Genomic DNA, 23,145 nt, shown 5'->3' with positions numbered 1-23,145 from the left:
CTTGAAGAAGTGGTCAGCACCAAACTCAGGATTTATGTAATTTCAAAGGATTAAAATGCGAAAAACTAAAGAAAAATTAACAGTGGCATATGCAAAACATTTGTATGTACAAAATAATAAAATTATCAAAGTTGGATGCAAAAAATGTCACTATACTACTTCCCCTACTACAACAGTTTGTACACTGAAAGTAGAGTCCCAGTGTGACTACATGGTGCAGATGCTCTTCATTGATATCTTCAAATAAATGTATTTTTTATACTTTCTTTTCATTCAATTCTGGACCACATTAACAAAACCAACATTTTGAAAAAAAAAATCTATATCATAAGTAGAAAATGTTAATTAGGAAATTTATTGAATCTCAAAGATATTCTGTTTGCGTTTGTTCTATTTTTAATTTTATTATATTGTATATCTTGATTCAAAATTATTTTCTTTTGGAAACTACGCATGAGAAAACAAAAAAAGGATGACGTGGATGAAAATTTTTCAGCTATTACTGTGGCAATTTAGTAGTCTGTGATGTTCACAAAATATATGAAAATGGACTTCAAAAGAATAGTAATTACTGACCTAGATATGTATTGGCAGTCACACTTATCTGTGTTTATATGTGTATTCTTTTGTTTTGTAGTTCCTATACGAAAAAAAATGCATATAAACACTAGTTCTATAAATTACTTTGAAGTAGAAATGTATCCAGGAAAACAGTGAAAAATTTAGAGGAAATAAATACTTTGAAAATGCAAGAAGTCCACAGATTACAAGATTTTTTTCTTTTTTTACTATTCATCTTTTCCCTTCTAAGAAAGTCAATCAAATGTTTGAAGAGTTCACATTCCTACATTTACAATTTTCTTTACTGGTTATGCGGACTTCTGACACTTTTAAAATGCTGACAAACAATTGATGCAGCACTGAAAGATTGGTGTTAAAAGGTCACTGGGTGAATAGATGTCTGTGTGCTCTAGCACGTAATCACGCTGAAATTATTTGTTTGCATCCCAATAAAACAATGCTGTTTCATACAGAAAGAGAAAACAACTATCTGCTCTCTGTGTCTACCTGTTGAAGAACTCAAAGTCTTTGAGGGAGGCATTTGAAAAGGAAAATAAACAGGTGTAGGAATTTTAGGCTTGGCTCTGAGTAGAAGAATGTGTCACAATTGGCTCTCCCCATAAAATTCCAACGTGCTGGTTCAATCCATCCTTTTGCAAAGATCATCTTTCCTGCCCCTTTGGGTTTACTGTTAACATTGCAAATCTTGGATTTCTCCTGAAATAATTTTCCTTATTCCCCCCTCACAATTCCTGCTTTTGGTAGCTTGTTTCAAGTGCTGTGACTTCATCCTGCACCACCTGAAATTGCACAGCAGGCTGTTAAGACAGTTCATCTCTGTGGGAATATTTATAGAGCTGTCTGTGCTTTGAAATCCTGCCATGAACAAAACAGGCACTAATCTTTTGGGGATCTACATGATTGAGTCAAATGCCAGCACTGACACTGGCTGTGATTAACCAGGCTGCTGTGTCTTTATGAACTCATTATGCAGAGGTGCAGGCTGCTCTGATGGAGAGAAGTGGCATTATTGCTAACACTGAGCCTCAGAACAATTTTTTTTGTCCTCTAAGGTCAGGTTTGCTCTGACACTGATGTCAAAGGGAGGGCTGACACTACCACAGATCCTCAAACTACATGAACATATCTCCACTAATTTAATCCCCCACAGTGTTGATGCCTGTTGAAGATGCCTGACATTATGTGATACATCACAAAAAGAACCATCCTCAACCAGATTCTTTCTGAAACAGGAAAAATGGCAGTCATGGCAAGACTATTCAGGAAAATGAATTGAATTAATATTTTGTACCTAATAATGTGAACATCTACATTGATGCTTGATGCAGATGGAAAAAGGCTTCCTAAAAAGCAAAAGAGTGAAGAATTTCAAGGATTAGTCTAGATTTTTATTAGGATTAAATGGTTTCTGATACTATTACATACAATTTCTTTTCATTGCATTTCTCAAGAACAAAATGTCATGTATTAGAGGACAGCATTTGAGGAGAAAACCTAGGAAAAGCGAGAAATATTTTATATTCAGGTCACAGGAGCAGGGTCTGGTGTACCTTATTTTTCTGACTTGCACAGCCTGTAAGCTCCTGGACATCATTTCAATACTCTTCTTCTCCATAAAATGTGTCCCTTTTTTACAGGTTTTTCTGTGCTTCCTTATTTCTCCTCTCTGCTTTGCCTGGCTGATTATTTCCAATAGCCACCCCTACAAACAGTTTCTCAAACAGGTTTGAGAAACTCAGAGACTTCTTGTGCAGGCTCTCAACACACAAGTAGTTGGTGATTTTTATTCAATAATACCTGGGAGAATCAATAGCAGAGAAATCACTGGCCCATATATGGTGGTGCTATGAATCCTACGTACTCTGTAGGTTGCTGGGTCTGGCCTAGCACATTTAAATGTAACTCTTTTGTTTATTAAAACTCTCCTGCTACAAAAAACCCATGGTAATAGTGGTATTTAGCATGACTTTTCATATGGTGTTTACATATAATAAATATATATATAGCTTAACTTATACAAAGTGCAGAGAATGTGTAAGCACTCTGATCAAAGGGTCTCATTTTATGAAAGTTTTGGCAGATGTTGAGACTACTCTTGAAATATGACATAGTGAGCGTGAAATGGAATTTCAGGTCATTCTGTTAGTTCTGATGCAAAACGATGAAAATTTTTTGGGAGTGGCATTTATTGTTAAATTTTAATTATAGTCTCACTGTAATATATCTTTTAGCTACTCTTGAATTACTGCTCTTATACAGTTTCAAAACTGCTTATATTAGCACAGAGATTTCCAATTTAAAAAGTGAAGAAGTACAGAAAATGAATTAGTTCCTGAGTCTTTTAAATTTCAGGCAACTTATGTAACCAGGAATGAAAAGTTTTGTAAAATGTTTTTGTTCTGTCATTTTCCCTTATGAGAGAAAAAAAAAGTATATATCTTCCTCCCTGCTTATCTTCAGCTATTTGGTAACCATAATTACATCCGAGCATTGACTACTTAGTAGAAAAAAATAATTCTTTGGGACATCTGGTTTACATGCCTATTTTTTTTATATCTTTGAATATATCCACAAGAATTCCCAAGAACTTACTTAAAATTAACAGAAATGAAGCAATTTCCTGGTTCACAATTTTTGGCCTCAACATGTTAAGCTCAGGCCAAGAATTATTTCTGAGAACTCCTTTTGTCCCAGGGAGACAAGCGCTGAATTCAGTGATCTTCCTGGGATGTCTGCAACAACAGGGCCTAAACACTGACCCAGACAGAGAATGGATACCTCTCCTTGCCACCATGGTTTAAATCCTTTCAAATGTCTCTCTGAATCACAAATGGCTGAGGTTAGGCCTTGAGGGGTCATCCAGGCCGACCCACGTGTTCAGGAAGGCCTGCCCAGACATCATCAGTCACCAAGACATCACAAAATCAAGTTCAGCTGATCTCTTACATAAAGGCTCTCTCTGTTCCATATGAGAAGCCAATTCAGTTTTCGAGTCAATACTGACATGAAATATTGTTGACATTTTTAGATGAGTATATAAGGTCTTAAAGGGATTTAAGTTTAAAAACTCCAACAAATCTGAGTCCTTAGCCCTAGCAGTCTCATTTGGAATAGGTTCCTAAGGATGAATAAAAGTGTCTAAGCTAGAAACTGTTGACACTGGATCTACAGGCATCAAGGTTTTCATTTCTACATGCTCATAACTCCCATAAAAATTAAGCTCACACATGCTCTTGAAAACTGGGCCCCCCATTTTGCATTTCTTTCTTAACATGTCCTTCATTGTAAACCAACATAAACTGGGGTTTGATATTCTCCAGTTTAAAGGCAGCAAGCCTTCAAACTGATCTCTGATGTCTAATTCTTCTTCATTAGCCTAACCACAAAAGTTTCACTCTTGGTAAAGGGGTTTTTGATGCAGATGTCCAACTGTTCTGAAGTATGTCCCAGGGAACTTTGTGTGAGGAATGTAATTCTGAATTTTGCATTTAGACAAATGAAGAAAGTCAGCTGTTAATTTTGTTGCCTGCTGCTTTAACTGGCATGAACAGGAAACCAAGTCAGGCTGCTCTCTTCCATCTTCATGTGCTCTGAGATGACAGCACCAGTTTTAATGCCATTCAGCTTCTCCTTCACTTCAACTCCCTATTCCACAAGTGTCTTCTGTCTACAGAATGTCACCTGCTTTACTTCTTCTTGCTGTGCTGCTCCAAACACATCTGTCTCTTTCACACTCCAGACTCAGCTCCTTTTTGACATACCTGTCAGCCAAGAAAAGTAATCACAACCCGTGGGGATGTGGTGTATGAGAAAACATGCTATCAATTAAGATAAGGATCTGTGTCAGGAAGGAAATTTGATAAGAAGTCTTGTCTAAACAGCTGAGGGTGAGAATGACAGAAGATGTCTGAAATGTTTGAGTGCTGTATTGGGTTACACTAAAATAGGAAAATCAAGTCTAGGAAAAATAAAAGGAAGGAGCTGTGCCTTGGGGGCTGTTTGGGGCTGTTCACAAAACAGGTGACTGTGAGAGTCATCCCTGCTATTGTGACAGCATTGCACTGGGACATTTGGGGGTTTAAACTTGTCTTTACATTATACAATATTTAATCTCTAAGAAGGAAAATGGAGGAGAGGCAGGGGTTAATATTTGTTTGCTCTATCAAACTCCCTTAACCAGCCAATATATCATCCTAAACTCAATCCAAATTTACATCAACAATAGATAACAGCAATGGACAATTTCTGTGCTGTTTTTTAATCTATTTTTTTTAAATGGCAACATTTGAGTCAGTCAGATTCTTAAATTACAGTACTATAATTAAATTCCTATTGATTAACCAGAATTATTGCTGCACAGTAGCTACTATTTTTTCATCCTTATAGTAATTTTCTCAAGAATGAGTGTGTCTGGGTTTATTTTTTAGTTCCTGATTGCTAGTATACCAACATGATGATTAGTGCAACATTCAAATTAGTTTATTTCTTTGAGATAATTTAACAATCTTGCCTTTGTTCAGGTCTCCAAGTCCATCGTTAAGCACCAAACCAATAGTAACATTTTCTTCAGAAAATATTCAAACTATGTTACTAACATTTGTAGGAGCTCAGAAAAACTTTGGATAGACAGCCTGTACTCTAAATTAAAATCTAAGTTAGGAACAAAACATTAAGCACAAAAAACTCAAATGAATTCTAGATATATGAGCTAGGAAATTTAAAATATTCCTGTTAAAGAAAAAGTCATACCTTTTTTTAACAGAGAGAGAAAAAATTACGAGTTAAATTTTCAAACAGCCTTATATTGAGTAAACCATGAACATGACAAAGAATAGAGTTTATTAATTAATTCAGTCTTCAGTATTTTGGTTTAGAACATGCTGATTTATATCACCAACTGTACTGACTGATGGAAGATTCACAAGGTTCTTTCTCTGCAATCTAGAGAACATCTAATATTTTTATTTTTATTTAATAAATTATTTATTTATTTTATTTCTCCATAGTATTTTTATTTTTATTTAATAAATTATTTATTTATTTTATTTCTCCATAGTAGTACTTGCAGTATTTTCATCCCTGCCAGACAAAGCACCCTCTTCTATTTTTCCTCATAACAGCAACAACTATACTTCTCCATTAGATACCTGTAAATATTTAGAGTCTTCCTTTCTTGACTTTTCCTTTTCTCAGGGAGTTAACTTGATGGCATCCTGAAAAGCTCTTAGGATTGGAAAGTAATAGAAGTGTTTCCATAGGATTCCTTAACATGGGATTCCTTTGATTTTTGCTGTGTCTAACAGGGCATAGCAAAGTCTCTGTGTACAATACCATAGCACTTTGGATGAAGCAAGATTAAAAATTTTCATTAAAAATATATATTTAAAAAATATATATATTTTTTTTTTAAAACCCCCACATACTCAAGAGTGTGCAGTGGCAAGCACATCTATCACTGTTCTGAGCCGTCATGATCCTCAGTAATTGACAGAGTTTTTGCAACTTTTTACATCAAGAAATTTCTTGATCAGTACTTAAAAAATTAAAATAATGCCAAATTTACAAGATTCAGCCAAAAAATCAATAGAGATGTGTTATATACCGCTTGGTTAACACTAGCTGTCATTTGAAGCCTTTGTTTCCATCTCCCCTAAGTGTTGGTACTTCTCTGTGTCCTCAGAGAAATTCCAGCTATGAACAATTTTTTCTCTTTGCTACTCTGCCACTCAAGTTAAAAGCTGAAATGTGGTTTCTAAAAATAACTGGTAAGTGGTAATAAAGCTGTGTTTAATATAGCTGCCATTCCACCACAAGTTTGTGAGCTTAGTGTTATTTTTACATGAAAGCCTGGCTGAGTCAGAAAGACACCAGTAATGAGGAGAAGATTCTTTTTTTTGCCACAAGATCAGTGAGAAAGCTTTCAATTGAACACATAATGATGGTCCTCATTAAATTCCTTCTATTACTGCATCACATTTTGGAAAATGGGTTTTAAATAAATCTGTAGTATTATTTTAACTGTTGGAATCCTTCCAGAAATAAGGAGTTGTGGGAGAATAAGGAACTAAAGTGAATAAAGATTACTGGATTATTGTAAATAGAGCGCAGGCATTTTCAAATGGATTTGAGTCAAAAATCTATGGCTTCATATAACCAAGATTCTTCACTAGCTGTATTAGCAACTATTATTCCAAGATTAGCAGTAATTTTTTTATTAAGGTATGATGAGTCACATGTCTGGTTTTGAAAATCTTTGCCTGAAACCCTGAAATCCTTTGTTTGTGCAGCACAATCATAATTAAGTGCAACTTCCTCAAAAATCTGTCAATAGAGTATTTCCTTTTGCATCCACTTGACATCACTGCCATCTTTTCCGTACTTTTGACAAAACAAGTCAATAATTACTTGATTTCCTAGTGCAACTCTTTAATAATTATTAGAGTACCATTAGGGATCACAGTGGGTTTTTACTTTCAGTGCCTTCCTTAGCACAAAAAGTACCTGAGCCCTGCTGACACAAATAGGCGTCCCTGACTAAGTGTGAGTGTCCTTCTCTAAGTGTGAGAAACAGGGATATACAGACTGCTTCATCTAACTGAAACACAAACACCTTTGTAATCATTAGGGGAAATAGAAATTGCAGGAAGAAATTATATAGCAATGAAAAATAATGGAAGCATCGAAGAGAACTAATAATGTTCACCTATGAAAAATACCTTTAAAATTAAACACAGCTCAATCCTTTCTTTTTCACTTTCACTGTGACCTTCTGATAATTTCTAAATCTGGATTGAAGTTTACTGCTTGCTAAAATTATGATATTTTTTATACTTTACTCCTATATAGTAAATAGTCTTTTCTGTACTTATTGGTTATTGTCAGCATCTTTTTTCTCTAGAAATACATTCCATAGCTTATAAAACAATTAAAATAAACCAGCTATTAAAGGTTTTCTTTGAAGAATATAATTCTTCATCTTTGTGGTCATTAGCAATTAATCAATTTTTAATTGGGCATAATTAATATTTTTTAGCATTTTTAAAATGTAAGACCTGTAAAATATAATAAGCATTGTATCATAAAAACAACTTTTTTCTTATATTAATGATAAAGTAATGAAGGTGCATATTTGTTAATGTATCATGCGGGGTCATGTTCAGTCATTTTTCTTAGAAAGTCTTAACTTTTTGCTCTGACAGTATTAAAATTGCCTTTTAAGACAGAAAACATGCTTATAAAATATATTCAAAACTGAATTTTTTCACCCTGATTGGACAAGGGTGTGCGTTAATATGACATTACTTGCATCACACAGAATGTCTCAGTCACAGCTTTAAACATAAGAAGAATGACTGCAAGGTGATTTCCCTAAAGTCATTTAACAAGCCTCTGGCAGTACTTAGAATAGATCCCAAGTCTACTGAAATGCATCCCATGCTGCCCTGACTGCCTAGAAATGTTCCTTGTGTGCAGAGAAATTAAACTTAAGGGGTATTTATACATTAAAAACAAATTGCAGTATCCTTGCATGATGAAAGTGATTTATCTTTGTCAGTGAAGAAAAGGAGTTTTCTTTGTCTACACAAGAAAATTCTTAAGTGGAAGATAGGCAAAGTATTTTAAAATTATGAGAACTATCCTAAAAGACTACAGACTGCTTAGATGTGCACCACATGTGCACCTCACCATAACATCCTCTGCTCATGCATTTAAAAGGAATGAGTCTGCTAATGTAATTCCCTCTTGCCTTTACCTTAAAAGCCCTCTTATAATTAAGCAGCCACTGGCTCTGTGCTGCTCTTGAGCTTTTAAGTCAAGTCAGAGATCTCATTGGTGTATTAAAACCTCAGCTTTGCCATTTGGTTTGCTATTTCTTGCATCTTTTTTCCCTTCACTGATTCTTGACACAAAAAGTCCTTTCTTGCCTCTGTCACCAATTTTTAGTACATAAGGATTTTTTTTACTATCACTATCATGATCATTGCTTCAGATCACATATAAATTCATAGTTTTGTACAAGGACAGTGCTGTCACTACATCCCTTTCTCTGGTCCTAAAAGACTAAATAAAACAAAAGTAAGACAACAATTAAAATAAACACCACTGAACTCCTACTGCAGGCTGGAGACAGTGTATGTAATGGTAATATGATGTAGGTATCTGGCTATGTTGTGTTTGTATGTAGGATTCCCCAGTACTGTGGGAATATCTGCCCTTCATTTTGAGGACTTTAAGGTGTCTCTTTCTCAGGTTTTGTGTTGCTGGAATGGCTCCCAAGGCATTAAAGAGTCTTTTTTTGTAGTTCCACGACTGAAGAAGAAGTCAAGATTCGTTGGTTCTGCTTTTCAAGGTTGTTTATTTTCTCTTATTTAATACATTCTTTCTCTGACCTGCTGAGATCTGTCCAGAAGGTTGGGTTGAGGCACGCAGACTGCCTTCAGTGTGGCGTTATCTTTTTATACTAAAATCTACGTGTACTTTATTTACAATAATTTTCCAATACCTATCACCTATGTTAGACAGTTTTGTCTCTGAACCAATCCAAAAGTGTCACCATCCCAGCAGAAGATGGAGGACAAAAGAAGAAGAAGAAAGACAGGACACACGCAGATTCCTCCATCTTGCCTCTTGAACCCTCATTCTAAAACGCCAAAATTCTGCATTTTCACCCTGTGATAAATTCACTAGCATTCTACTCAAACCCTTGTGGCTTGTAACTCCTCACACAAAGTTGGTAATTGTTTCCATGGGTTAAAGTCGAAGGCACAGGTGTCTTTGACTCCATGCCAAGGTCTCTGAGCCCCCTGCCAGGGTCTGGAGTCCTCCAGGGCAGCCAGAGGAATGTCCTGGCTTCCGACATCTCTTGAGCAAAGCTGCTGGGATGTGCTCTTCAGAACATGAGGCAGAATTTCCCACACTCAAGTTTACTTTCAAAATAGCTCTTTGTAAGTGATAGGCACATAGCAAACCATTTGATCTCCTTCAAGGGTAAGAAAGACAGCTAAAACCAAGTGTTATGTTAATAATGCCTGTAAGACCTAACAGAGATGAAAGCCTTACAGTACTAAGTGCTGAGCAGAGCTCTGATCTGTTACTGAAATGTGTGACAAGAAGTTTTCATATCACCATTCTCTAGAGGAAGAAATAAAACATCAAGTCTAAAAGCAGGGCCCAACCTCAAAATTCCTGCCTATAGGACCCAATGTTTAGCTACAAAAATTTCTCCTAATCGCATTATTTTAATGGTTGGAGTATTATTTCCTTGATAACTATTTTTCTGTAAAAATATTTTTTTACATATCACAAATAGGATCTGTTTGTGAAAGCTCTGCCCTCTCAAAGTGAATTAAGTCACATGGAACCCTCTGGATTTCCCAGCTCAATCCATCCCAGAGCACAAGTGCAATCTGAATCCCTTTCACACAAGCACTCTTATTACCTGCAATTCTCAGCTCACCCAGAATAAGTCCTTATAACCCCATGTAATCCCCAAATTTCACCTATGCAATAAACTGATCTGTCAAGTAGCAAGAATTAATTACCTTAACTATTGATTTGGTTCAGGTGCTGATAAAAAGTGTTAATTTTTCATGAGTCTCAGCACAGGTGATAAAACAGCACAGAGTTTTCAAAGTATTGATCATCTCAAAAACTCCAGGTGCTTTAGTCCTGTGATTACAAAGAACAAACAAAACCTCTTGCAGGGGAAAGGAATCTTCATTTTCTTCTAGTTTTTCTGAAAACTCATAACAGCCCAAAAGTCCATCAAGTACAGTAAAGCAGACATCAACAGAAGGATGAAAAATATCCACAATTAAAAAATATATTTCCCTGAGGAACTTCAATAATTTTTGAAAATACTTCTGGACATTTACGTAGCTGAAGTTTCTTTTTGCTAAATGTAGATATTTTATTCCAGCAGCTTTGAACTGTAAAATTGTTAAGTGATATCCTGTATGGAAAAAAATCAATCATAATACAATTCTGTACTTTGTACTGTATTTTGTGTTCCAGCTCACAGTGAGGTATAAAAAAATCTTCTCTGTAAGTAATTTTCAGAAACAAATGCACTTTTACTTGTACAACTGAATTTCTACAGTAAATATTATCTCTGGATCTCCAGTTTCTACCTAGCTCTTATCCCATTTATTAGTCTTACTAAAAAAAAAAAAAAGCCCACTGCTCTCTCTCAAATATTTTTTCATTGTCTTAGATAATATTTTAACAAACAGATGAACATCATGATTTATTTGGTAACTTAACTGGCAGATTTGGATCTATTGCTGAAAGGTGAAATTCGTCAACTAAATCAAAGAAGACTAATTAGAATTTGTAAAGAAGTTTTATTGAATGCTTTGAAGGTCTCAGCTTGCCAACAATTAACACTCCTCACTGTTCCAGAGCAACTACTTTGTGCATTCCAGTTTCCTACCAACAGCTCCTTCCTATGGACCCAAGGGACACAACCTTTGAATGTCTATTCAAAGATGGAATTCCTATTCAAAATCATACTGCTGCAGCCCACATTTAGATCTTTGTTTCAGAACTGAGCACAGAATTCAGAAGAGGACCTGAAGGAAATTATTTTTAATGTGAATTCATCCCTTCCAAAGGAACAATAATGTTTTGAAACTCTTCATTGTCACTGAGAGCTATACTGAGCAGACAACAACAGCAACAACAACAAAATAGGGCCATTAACATCCAACAATAGAGAATTAAAAAAAATATTTAATCATTCACTTAAAAATTAGAGGCAAAAAGATTAAGATCACAATGAGAATCAGGAGTAGGAGCTGGGAATAGAACTTAATTGTTTTCACTGACTGTGACTTTACAGATAGTCCTCCCTTCCTCCTAAAATGTCAACATATTAATTATGGAATAGATACAGTTTGGGAGTATTTATGCAGATTACTGCACATAAATTCTATTTCATGAGACCAGTGTTCATAACTGCATTTCCTCAAAATGAAAAGATATTTTGAAAATTAATTTACTCCTCAAGTAAAATCTCTGAAGATGTGCTACTGAGAAGTTGCTCCAGAAATTCGGTTCATTCCTACAGCAATGAGGGGAACAACAATAGAACAAAGCAAACCAAGAAATTCTGCAACTCATGAAAAGGAAAATAAAACAAAACAAAAAAATAAGGGCACATCTACAGGAACACAGTTTTAAAAGAAAAACTAATCTGAAAAGCTAACAAAAAGGCAGAGTTTCTTTAATGAATGTACTGAAAGCAGCAAATGGTACCTACATTGCTTAACAAACTCTTGCTGTTCCTGTTGAGAAAGATTCTTTCAGCACAGAACCATGGCCTGGAAAAGCTTTGTACTGTGTTTACAGCTTCCCAACTTGGTCACTCATTTTGTTGTCTGTCACACTAATCTGCAGAACTGTACCAAGGACTCTCCACTTCCCCCTCACGAGAGACATTTCAGTGCCAGCGAGCTCTTTGGCTCCAGCAGTGTTTCCATTCCACAGAAGCTGCCAGTGTTGCTAATTGAACTGCCACTGCTCCTGCTGCTCAGATTATTTCATCCTGACCCTAAAAGCGGTGGAACAGGTTCTCTTTGTGCAACTGAACTTTGAAGAATTGTTCTGCAAGTCAACAGAAAGAAGCCAATGAAGAATTGAAAGAAATTTACTAATAATGGATAAAACTTGTTGAAATAAAACACCAAAAAGCATTCAGTGTTTTAACTGAAGAGTGCAGACTCTATTCCCTTTAGTGTGTTTGTGTTTGGCCTGTTTTATACAGACAAAGAATGGAAGAAAACCTGCAGTTTTTCCCAGAGTATTTGAAATAGTTTGTTCCTAAGTGAATAATGAGTGCTGCAGCTTCCCCCTAAATAACAACACAACTTGTTCTGCCAACCCAGCCTCGCTCCCTTTCTCTGTGCTGTCAAACACTGCATTCAGGCATCCCATGAAAAAGATGAGGCCTCCCTTTTAGAATTGTTCTCTTCTCAGTTCCAGCTTCAGGCCAAGCCGTTCTCAGACAGAATGGCATTTTAGATATATTGCCTCTCCACCACCTTCCTGAGCAGTAATTTCACACAATTATCCAACCAGGAGCTGGGGATCTGAGCTAGGATTGAATCCTCAGTGAAGAGGGGACAGACACTGACAGTAGCATGGGACATAAAATCAACCAAAGTTCAAGGCTGGAGTTCATAACGCATTTTTAGCAGCTGTTGGATGGGGTATCAAGCCTTTCCCATTGCAACTAGAACAGACATCCCAAAATATATTAAACACATAAACATGTTTAGCTCCACTAATGGAATTGTCCTGACTACCATCATGTGGAATCACCTTAAAATATCAGAGGAAAGAGCTTTTCTGACAGTGTGCTTGCTGTAATTTGTTGATTTTTATTTGAATAAGAGATCTAGGAAGATTGCTCCTGGCTGAAATATTTTCCTGGAATATCAGACATGACATGATGGTATATTTAATTATCTCCTATTTCCCCTAAGTATTTATAGAACTGTACAAGGCAAGCTGGTGCATATCTATCAATATACACATCTATCTATCTATACATTTATCTTTTTATCTATTCACATACACCTATTTTATCATAAAGTAACTCAATAAATCACTTACCTAAGGGCATCCTATGAGACTACCTAAGAGACTGAGTTGTGAATCAAGGACAAATGCTGAACTCAACTGAACTGAATAATAACTGGCAGAAATGCTGAGCAGAGTGCTGAAACAGCAGCTGAAACTGAATACTCATGAGGCCAGGGTGGTGCATGGGAAAGAGGGCACTGTCTGGGGAGCTGTCACCATGCAGAGTTTCTGAAAGAGAATCTCTGCCTTCTGCTCTTGCTGGGGAAAAGTTTAGACAGAGCCTCTCAGGGAAAACATGTCATGAACTTAGGTCCAGTTTAGAGGAGTGAATCATTTGCTGCTTGCTGAGTAAAAGGTCCCCTTATGAGAGCAGGGCTAACCTGACAGTGTTTCTTTTCCCCAGGGAATAGAGGTAGGGCAAAAATCTTATCAAACTTGGCCTTTCTTAGACCAATAACAGCAAAGGGCACGATTGCAAAAACATTGTTTTCTGGGTTTCTTGCCAGCTTTTATTTAATTTTTTGCCCTATCTATCTACATAGTTCCTTTGCCTTCTCTTCACAAAGCATAACTAACAAAGACCAGGTAATTTAAGGTATTTAAAATATGAGTTTTCTGGACCTAGTTAGCTTAGGAGTGCTTGGCACTTTACCTTCTGTGACAACCATGACTTTCTGACAGGAGAAATAATAAAAATAAAATGGTGCTCACTGAAGCAAAACCTCCCAACAATGGATGTTTATGGGAAGGTGACCAGAACTTGTGTGCTCATCCAGTGTGACCTCTTGAATATTGTAGAATATTAAAAAACCAAACGTAATCCAGAATGTGACATTCACCCAATTGCTCCATGTTTTCCACTGTTGTTTCACTAGCAAGTGGTAGTGTAAAAGAATGATTCATTCTTAATCCTGTGAATTAAGTCTGCAGGGAAAATGCAGCATTGATGAAAAGTTGTAAAGAAATTTAAGTGCTTGAAGAATGAAACAATGGGTGTAAAATGATCACCTTAAATAAAACAAGAGAGGACAAAAATATTCTCAAATAATTTGATAGCAATAAAATCAACATATTAATACAGCATTACTGGTTCTTTCATCCATCCCATTACTGAAAAAACATGAAAAGTATCAGCTTAGGGTCTATAGTACAATGGTAATCTTTATTCTGACAAAAAGAAAGTCTTTGAGAGTCCTTTATTTCTTCAGATTTACTAGGAACAGTTTTCACTTGTGGTTCCTACAAGCATCTTCTCTACCTGGAGGATTCCTTATGCTTGGACATTAAGTGCAAGTGTTAACTAGATACCAGTGGAAAGTCATTCAAAGCTTGAAAAGGAAAATTTCCAGAGTAACATTTGGAAATAATTTCTTCTCTTTGAGAGGATTATTTAGGACAGCATGAAAACAGGCATTTAATAAATATGGTCAGCAGGATGACATGATACAATGCTGGTCTTTGGCTAAGAAAACTAGGAAAAGGCAGAACATAAAAAATGTCCTTTGTAACGTGAGCATTTTGGACCAATGTGATAAATGGGTTTGTGGAGCTCCTCATGTTTCCTAAAGGCATCACACTCCACAAGGACAGCATGTCTGTCAAACAGAGCTGCTATGAATCAGACCTCAGCAAACAGAAAAAAAAGACATTAATCTGCACTTGCAGTTTTTCTATCTTTTTTGTAATTTCTTTTTTGTCTGTGATAAATTAAGATGATACAAGAAAAAATAAAATAAAAACAAATGTATTTTACTGTTAGAAGAGATTGTTAAACCCATTTTAAATTATTTAATCTGCTAAATAAATTACCAAGGTTTATCCATTGTTGAAGATCAAACCCTAGAGTTTCCAAGAGAACTTTGTACCAATTTGAGACAAAACCAGTTTAGCCTACTTTTTCATACTCCTTAAAGTGTTGCCTTTAAAAGATTTGCCTGAAAAATTGTGTCCAACTGTTGCAGAATCCCTGTTGTCACATAAATTAAATGCAACTACTTCAAAACTTCTTTTGCAATTCTTCACTGCCTGGACATAGACTGTATTTCTGTGGAACTTAAAGATATATTTCCTCTGCTTTTCTGAGTATCATAATCTTTTATGCTTTCTGTTTCCAAAACCTTAAGCTTACAGCTCTCCATATTTGTTCCACTTACTGTGGCAGAACTGCTTCTGCTAAGGAGTGATCAAGGTATTTCTCAATGTGTTTCTCTCAACAAGGTGTTTGACCAGAGATAACAGCAGGTTGATAACAATACTGAAAAAGGAGATAAGAATTAATTTTAAAAAAAATTGGCTGATTGATGTACAAAATGAAAAGAATGACAGCTGAGCAGATAAGTTCATACTTCAAAGCACAAAATTTTATTATTTTTGTAATATTTATAATTTCTTTCATGTTATAGTATAAGCTCAAATCCTACAAGTACTTCAAATATCCACAATCCCATTAAATACCATCTCAGAAAGGAAAAGCTTACTAAACTGCCACACAAATATTGGGAATCATCTATCTTTGCAGCTTTTTAAATTTACTTTCCTACTGCAATATCTATTAGTTTCACCATATTTTTGTGTACTATCAGAAAAAGAAACAAGTAAATTATCAAACGCAGTACTTTTCAAGAAAAAAGCCTTGAGAGACAGATAAATATTCTGCTACAGCACGAGAATTTTCTGCCTGTTAAACTCCATTCAGCAGAAGCAATAGCTTTGCACTTCAAGGTCACCTCCCTCCTCTCTTCAGGAGTCTCAAGTTTCTTCCAGTTAGTAGCTTGGCAACCCTGTCCATCTTCCTTTCCTTACTTACTGGCAATAAAGGCAGTGTTGGATAGTTTAAAAAAACCCAGAAAACCAAACCAAACAAAAGCACACATCCCTCCAAAACGCACCGAAAATATTATTTAAAAGACAACTGTTGTTCATTTCCATAAGTCATGGATGTTTTTGAATGCCAGAGGATGAAATGCCTTTCTTTTATTCTTCATCTTCTAAGTAAAATATTCAAAATTACTGGAAGCAAGGGGAAAATCCCAAGTGTGATGTGTGGAGCAAGCCCCACCAGCTGGCTTTGTTGGCCACTATCTTGTGCTTAATGTTGAAATGGATCTCAAAACAAATCATGTTGCTAGATTTGCACACAATCTGTAACAGGGAGGCTTTCTGGTTTTTTGGGAGGTATTCACCCCTTTGCATTAGAATCTGGAGAGGGACTAATTGACAGGTAATATTAGGAGTAGAAAGCCTGAGAGAGAGGGCTCAGCCAACATGGCCAATTAATGTGAGACAAACTGGCAATAGACCAGGAGATGGCACTCACTTTGGGAGGTTTAATTTAAATTAATGAACAGTGTCCTATAAGAGGGGTCAATAAAATAAACCTGCTGTACTGTTTCTTCACTTGAGGCTCCTACAAAGTTAGCTGACCTACAGATCTCCATTGCTGAGAAGAGAGAATTGCAGCTTCCTTTATTTTCACTGTTTGTCTATTTCTGTTTTTTCTGTGTCTGGTCTATTGCCTTAGTTGCTGATACATTTTAGGGTTATTTTTCTTTTCTTTTTTTTTTTTTTTTTTTTTTTCTGTTTGCTTCTTAAAAACTACTCAATTTTTATCCTTTCTGCTCTGAACTTTACAATCCTTGCTCCAAGTTTTCTGCTTCCTGGCCGGGGAATCGCGCATGTTTCTTTTCTGCCTTGCAAACAGCCATGGGAATACACAAATTAGGACTGGGAATGTCCTGTCTGAATGCCCAGCACTCCAGCAACTGCCTGCACGAAGGGGTGCTGTGGAATCAGGATTACGGTGGGTGACTTTCAGGGAGCAGAGGATTCAGCTCTGCCAGCAGCTGCTGGAGCACATCACAGGGTGGTAGCTGGAATGTGTCCAGGGTCAGGCAGATTTATCCACTCCCACGGCATTTCTCCACTGCTCTGCACATTGCTCTCATCTTTCAACCCTCCCTGGGAATGCTGAACCAGCCTGGGGAGGAAAGATATTAAATATATATTTAGGGTTGCTGGAAGTGAAAATTACAATTGGGAAGTTCATTTCTCTGCAAGTGCATTTTGTTCAACCTTTGCTAAAAAAAACCCCAAACACAAACAGTGAAAACCCTCCTGTATCTTTATGCAAAGTAATGAATGCATTTTATGTGCTTTCTATACTTGTGCACTATGGATTTACACATACACATGCTCATATACATATATGTATGTATGGATCACTTAGTCACTGAAACACAGGCACTTGGGTAATAGAGCACAACAGCTCTTTCACAGAACTGAGACACTTTGAGATGATATTTTAGAATAGAAAACTGAGGCAGAAGGGAAACTGCTGAGAGAGTTACAGGCAGAACACCTCCATTTTGTTGTGTAACCTGAAATCAGTGAAGGGTGTGAAGAGCAGCATCTCTGCTCCTAGGAATGGTGGCCTTTAAAAAGAGATAAACTGAATAAAATATGAAACCAAACTGATTAAAAAAAAAAACCAAAAAAACAAAAAAACTCAAAATCCTGCAGTTCTTTCCTTTATTCTATTTCTTTAGTTTCAATTTCTAATTCAAAATAAAGCGAGCCAGAACTTGAGCAAAATAACAAGAGTGAAAAAGGGTAATCTGTGAGATTGGAAGGCAGAGGGAGAAGGCAGGAAGGTTTTCACACATATACATGGACAGGGAAAATAAAAATGATTAACATTCTAAACCCATAGCCTATTTCACAATCAGCTATCTAGAGTGACTGAAAGGTGAAATGCAAATTAACACTACTTGTATCTCCTACCTCATGGTTACTGATGTTTTGGAAAGACAGGACAATAACTCTGCCTGTCCCAGGGTAGGAATCCTGTGCTGGCACCCACAGATGCTCCCTGAATCTTTGGTCTTAATCACCAACACACACTGATGCAAGTACCAACATCTGCAATGCATTAAATGCACTTCTGTTCCTCACATAGTTTTCTGTATATTAAGCTGTTTCTTATGTATCCCTCTTATTCCTGTACCAATTTCCATGTTTACTTTTAAAGTCTTTCCTGTAAGATTTTATTCCACCTTTCATTTATATTTTAAATTAAATTGGCAATAAATTCAACTGATTTCCTTAACTGTCATTAAATAAATGACTTTTCAGATGTGTTTTCGTTAAGGGAGAGGGGATAAAACAATTCAAAACATGCAGTCACTCTGCAAAGGCCATATAGAACATAGGATGGTGCCAGCACCAAGGTACAAGTGAGATTGAGGATGATAGGTTTGAAAAATAGTGGAGTGGAAATAATGTAAGACAGCTGTGGTGATGTTGAAAAAGTTCATTTGATAGCACTCGGGAAAGGAAAAAATGCAGGGTGGTAGAATAGGCAATGGTGAATGAGATTCTGCCCTAAGACATTGGGAGTACTGTTTTTGTGTATGGGATCAAATAATCTAAATGTTGTTGGATTTTTGTTTGTGTTTTTCTTTTTAAGAAAGATAATAAATTGATAAACTAACAAAATTTCACATATATTTTTCTGCCTTTAGTAATATAAACAAAAACAATTTCAACAAAAAATCCATGATATCAATGGTTTGGGCAAAAAATGATACAGAAGTCACATCCATTGTTGCTTCAAATTAGAAAGTGTAGTGTAATATGGTATACCAGAAAAGAAAATTAAAATTATAGTAAATAGAGAAATAAAGAGACATTTCTTATTATCACTGACTTTGCAGCACATATAAAAATAGAGCAAAATGCCATTACATCTCAAGAAGTTTTATCAGGGACATATTAACTGTCATAAGAGTCTTATTATCCTGCATGAAGATACTGAAATGGATAGGCTTGAAAATTGTAGTTTCTAGTTTTCTAAGGAAATTAAGGTTTTGGGCAGAATTCCATCTAGAAAGAACAATAGCACAGAATGCAGAGGAGGATGGAATGACTCTCAATGCTAGATAAATTAAACTACAGATCAAGGGTTGAGGAAACATTCCTGAATGGGCTTGGTTGCAGGATCTTCCTACCCAGACAACTCAACAATCACTTCTATTTCTATATTTATGGGTTTTTTTAAATCCTTCAAACCATTTCTTTGAACGACAGGTAATAATAATATTGTTGCTATCAACATAAAAAGTAATTTATTTATATGTTACATGCTCATGTTAGAATGAAGGTTATTGAGAAAGCATGCTTGGTATCAAATGTGTGGAATTACATGTTAAGGTAATATAGTCTATTTTTAAATTATTGAAATAAAATTTAATAATTTTCTTTTTCTCCAAAGATTAGTATTTCATAGACTTTTTATAGTAGAAGGAATGAGTATATAGGAAGAAAAATATTTCTCACATCACAGGGAGTCAATCTCCGTGACTTGTAGCTCCACTGGAATTCCCCCTCAATCTTCTTGCTTCTCCAGATGATTATAGATCAATGGATTTGTGAATAATTTCCATGCATAAAACTTTATTCATTATTGGATTTTGGCCACCAGCGATGCATCACCTAATTCCAACTTTGCCACACAAAGAATAGTGTACAAGCCCTCCATGCTGTATATTTAGAACAAAAAAAAGTAAACTTCAAAGTCTATAAATACAGTTTTGATTTTCAGGCATTATCCCCAGTTCTGCTATTATTTATATTGACTATAATTTCTCTCATTTCACACAAATCAAAGATACATATATTTAAATAAAACATTTCTCTATTTTGACTGGAAAAATGGAATAAGGCTGGTGGCTTTTATCAACTTGTTTCTAAAAATTCAGCAAAACATCAATCAAAGGCTGGCAAACTGAAAAATCTCCCTTAACTTTTTGCAAGTTCCTTCATTATTTCTTGTTCTTGAGCTGAGCATTGAAATAGAGCACATCTTCCCCAGGCTTCATTTCATGTCTCTGCTCTATTAAGCCCCAGCCTAAGTCTCTGGCTTCCTTATATTACTGTGATTTGTTTATAATTTCCACAACAGGTAGGCTGAATTCAGCAATTTGGTGCAAATGTGTGGATCAATAGATCAAAGCAGTACGTGCTGAGCACTCTCTCCCACTACTGGGGCACTGGCAGTTTATTTCCAATTGGATTTCTTCCTCCAAGGGAAACAGTTTGTGATGGAAAACTGAAGGAAAGAAGCAGTGGCCCACACCAGGGGCCTAAATCATTCCAAAACCCCATCCATGGTTTGAGTCCAAAGTTCCTCTCTCAGCGTTGGGGCACTTTTTGAAAAGAGCTGCTGTTGATTTTCCTCCAAAATGAACTGAGTTCTGGCATAAAAATCATAAAAATCTTGGTGGAAACCAAGGCTGCTATGACAAAAAGGGTTTAATTTCTCAGCAGCACCACTGCTCTGAACCAGCTCAGTAATGGAAACAGCTGAATTCTACAGAAAGAGCCTTGGAATGAATTTCTGCCAAGGCCATGAAGTAGACCTAAACTTCCACTGAAGTTTGGATCTACTTTATGGCGTCTTTCCTTGTCAATATCCCAATCTATTTTTCCCTTTCATGTGATTCTGTGATTCTCTGGTAGGGCAGCATTCACCCTCAGTGGCTCTTTAGACAGCACAAAATTGGGCAGGGTGCTTGACAGAGCATGTGAGTGTCCTGCCATAGAAGGAACCTCTCACAGACAGGAAAAATGGGTCAGCACAGATCTCACAAAGTTGAGCATAGGGAATTGCCAAGTCTTGCATCCTTTTCTTCTTTGTAGTTACGATTAAAAATCAAGTGCTCCATACATAATTTAAAAGTAAACAACAACAAAAAAAATAGATTTAAGTTTGAATTTGCACAGCTTTAAGAACTGCATTAGAAAAAAAGAAAGTAATGGTTTTATTTCTTTAATCTCATGTATTTTAAGCAAAATAAAAGATAGTATGTTAGAAACATATGTTATAATATACTGTGATCAAAATATAGCTGGGTACTGCAATTTGCCCAGGACAGAAGCAGTCCAACAAGTTCAGGGTCAGCAGAAAGGAAAATGGTGAGGGGAAGAAAACATCCTAAACCACTGTAGCAATTTTCTGTGGTAATTGGTAAATTTTAATCAATAATTTTAAAATGTTTTCCTTATATGTAAAACATTTAGGTATATTTTGATCGATGTCACCCTACTGATTTTTAACAAAATATGAACACAGTGATATTTCTCCTGTTATTTCCAGATGCAGATCACATACAAAAAAGTCAAATATGCCATGTATCATATGTGATTACAGCAAGTTTAACAGATCCCCTTATATGATAAAAGGTACTAATGAAACACTATCTTTGAAAGGGAGTGTAAAATCATCCATTACTGAAGGAATGGAGAAAGGAAAAAAGCAAGGATGGCTTTTAATGAACTGGAATAAACTGTTCTGACATAGCTTTCAGCTGCAGGTGGCTCTCAGAGTGGGCAAGTTTATCAGTGATAATATCAGGCACAACTGGATCAAACGAAAGGCAGGAGGAATAACTGGTATGTCAGCGATCAGAATTGATAAAGGCATCCCAAAAGCTGGAGAAAGACATGAAAAGGGGGAGTACTTTAGAATAATTTTAAAGGAACATGAAGTCTAAGTCAGAAACAATCATTTCACTGCACAGCATGACCTTCTTCATGGCTCAGATTGTCAGGATCTTGCACTTCTTATGACATGTATGCATAAAGTAATGGTAGAAAATTTAGAGATTCTTTCCATCAAAGCAGTTAAACATGTTTGATGAGCAAGACTGATTTCAAAACACACTTCCATGAAGCAATGGCAATGCACAGATGTACACGCTTTTAAAGGTAACCTGACCCCAGGCTGCCTTTCATGCTGTTTTGCTGTACTCTTTCTGAAAGCAGCAACTGAAATAAAATTTTTCACTAAACCTACCAGTTAGTGTGATAAAATGTCCCCAGGTTTTGTACTCTTGTCCATCAAAACCAGCACACAGGCAGAGTGGGCTCTCATGTGGAACATGAGCATGGAAACATGAGTGAAACAGAGTGCAGAAGAGCCAGTATGTGCCAAGACTTGCCTGATATGAAGGTATGAGGTGGCCAGGGACAGCAGAAGAGCATCACAGAGCACTCTTAGGCTGTGTTTTATGGACACACTGGAATGACTTGTTTGTACTCTCTGGAATTTCTCACACTTTCACAATCAGAATATGTCCTATCCAGTTCTAAAAAGTCCGTGAAAATTCATATTTGAAATAGAATATGATGACAAAATACCCATGCAACAGCCAGCTGTCTTGGATGTCTCACTGATGCTCCAAACTACCTGTGTGCTTATGTCACCTTGTTGTGTTCATGAAGATGTGGCCTCCCAGTTTCTCATGGGCTCACACCAGTCCTTTCCACACAGTAGTTCACCAAACAATATCAGATCTGATTGGTGAGGCTCTCACCACTGGTCTATTACCTGGTGGGGTTTCTCTAATGCTCTTTGATGCTCTGAATTAACACGTTTCCTCTGCAGCATCCTTAAGAGTCAGAACCTAATAGACTGTAACTCGTCACCACCGCACTAAAAGCCTACCTAGTTTCAGCACTTGCATGTGCAATTAGGACTATCAGTCTCTTTAATTGCCCTCCACTAAATAACCCCTTCTCACTTGAGCTGGTATTTTTCTCCTGGGACTTTCTGCCTGCTGGTATTGACAGCGTGCAGCCATCTCATCAGGCTGACGTACCAGGGCTGCAGGAATATCACTGGTGCCTGCCATTTCATGCTTCATTACAGCTGTGCATCTGAAATCATAACACTAATTAGCAAACAAGTCTCTTCTACACCTGCCTGCATGATGCAGAATAAGAGCACTGGCAGGCTGAACACAGCCAAATTAAATCACTTTACCATACACTTGAATGGTCAGTACAGTGGCCTTATTCTGCCTGTAGCAACTGTACCATTTTGCTCTTGTAAACTCATCATTTTAGATGATGTTAGGACAAGATTTATCCTGCTCCTGTTTTCCCTTAATAACATCTTTTCAACATATTTTACATGTGAAT

At 36.4% G+C, this 23,145-nt stretch overlaps 1 long non-coding RNA gene across 1 annotated transcript in view; it reads right to left on the bottom strand.

The window, feature by feature from the left end:
- Nucleotides 1–13,269, bottom strand: part of LOC134415067 (uncharacterized) — a 29,381-nt gene extending 16,112 nt beyond the window's left edge. Inside the window, exon 1 of the long non-coding RNA XR_010026915.1 lies at nt 13,198–13,269. This is a non-coding gene — a long non-coding RNA (uncharacterized LOC134415067). The remainder of the gene's footprint in view (nt 1–13,197) is intronic.
- Nucleotides 13,270–23,145: the final 9,876 nt, after the last annotated feature.

Source organism: Melospiza melodia, chromosome 2 (assembly GCF_035770615.1).
Source record: "Melospiza melodia melodia isolate bMelMel2 chromosome 2, bMelMel2.pri, whole genome shotgun sequence".
Taxonomy (NCBI): Eukaryota; Metazoa; Chordata; class Aves; order Passeriformes; family Passerellidae; genus Melospiza; species Melospiza melodia.
This window is presented reverse-complemented; position numbering and strand designations above follow the sequence as displayed.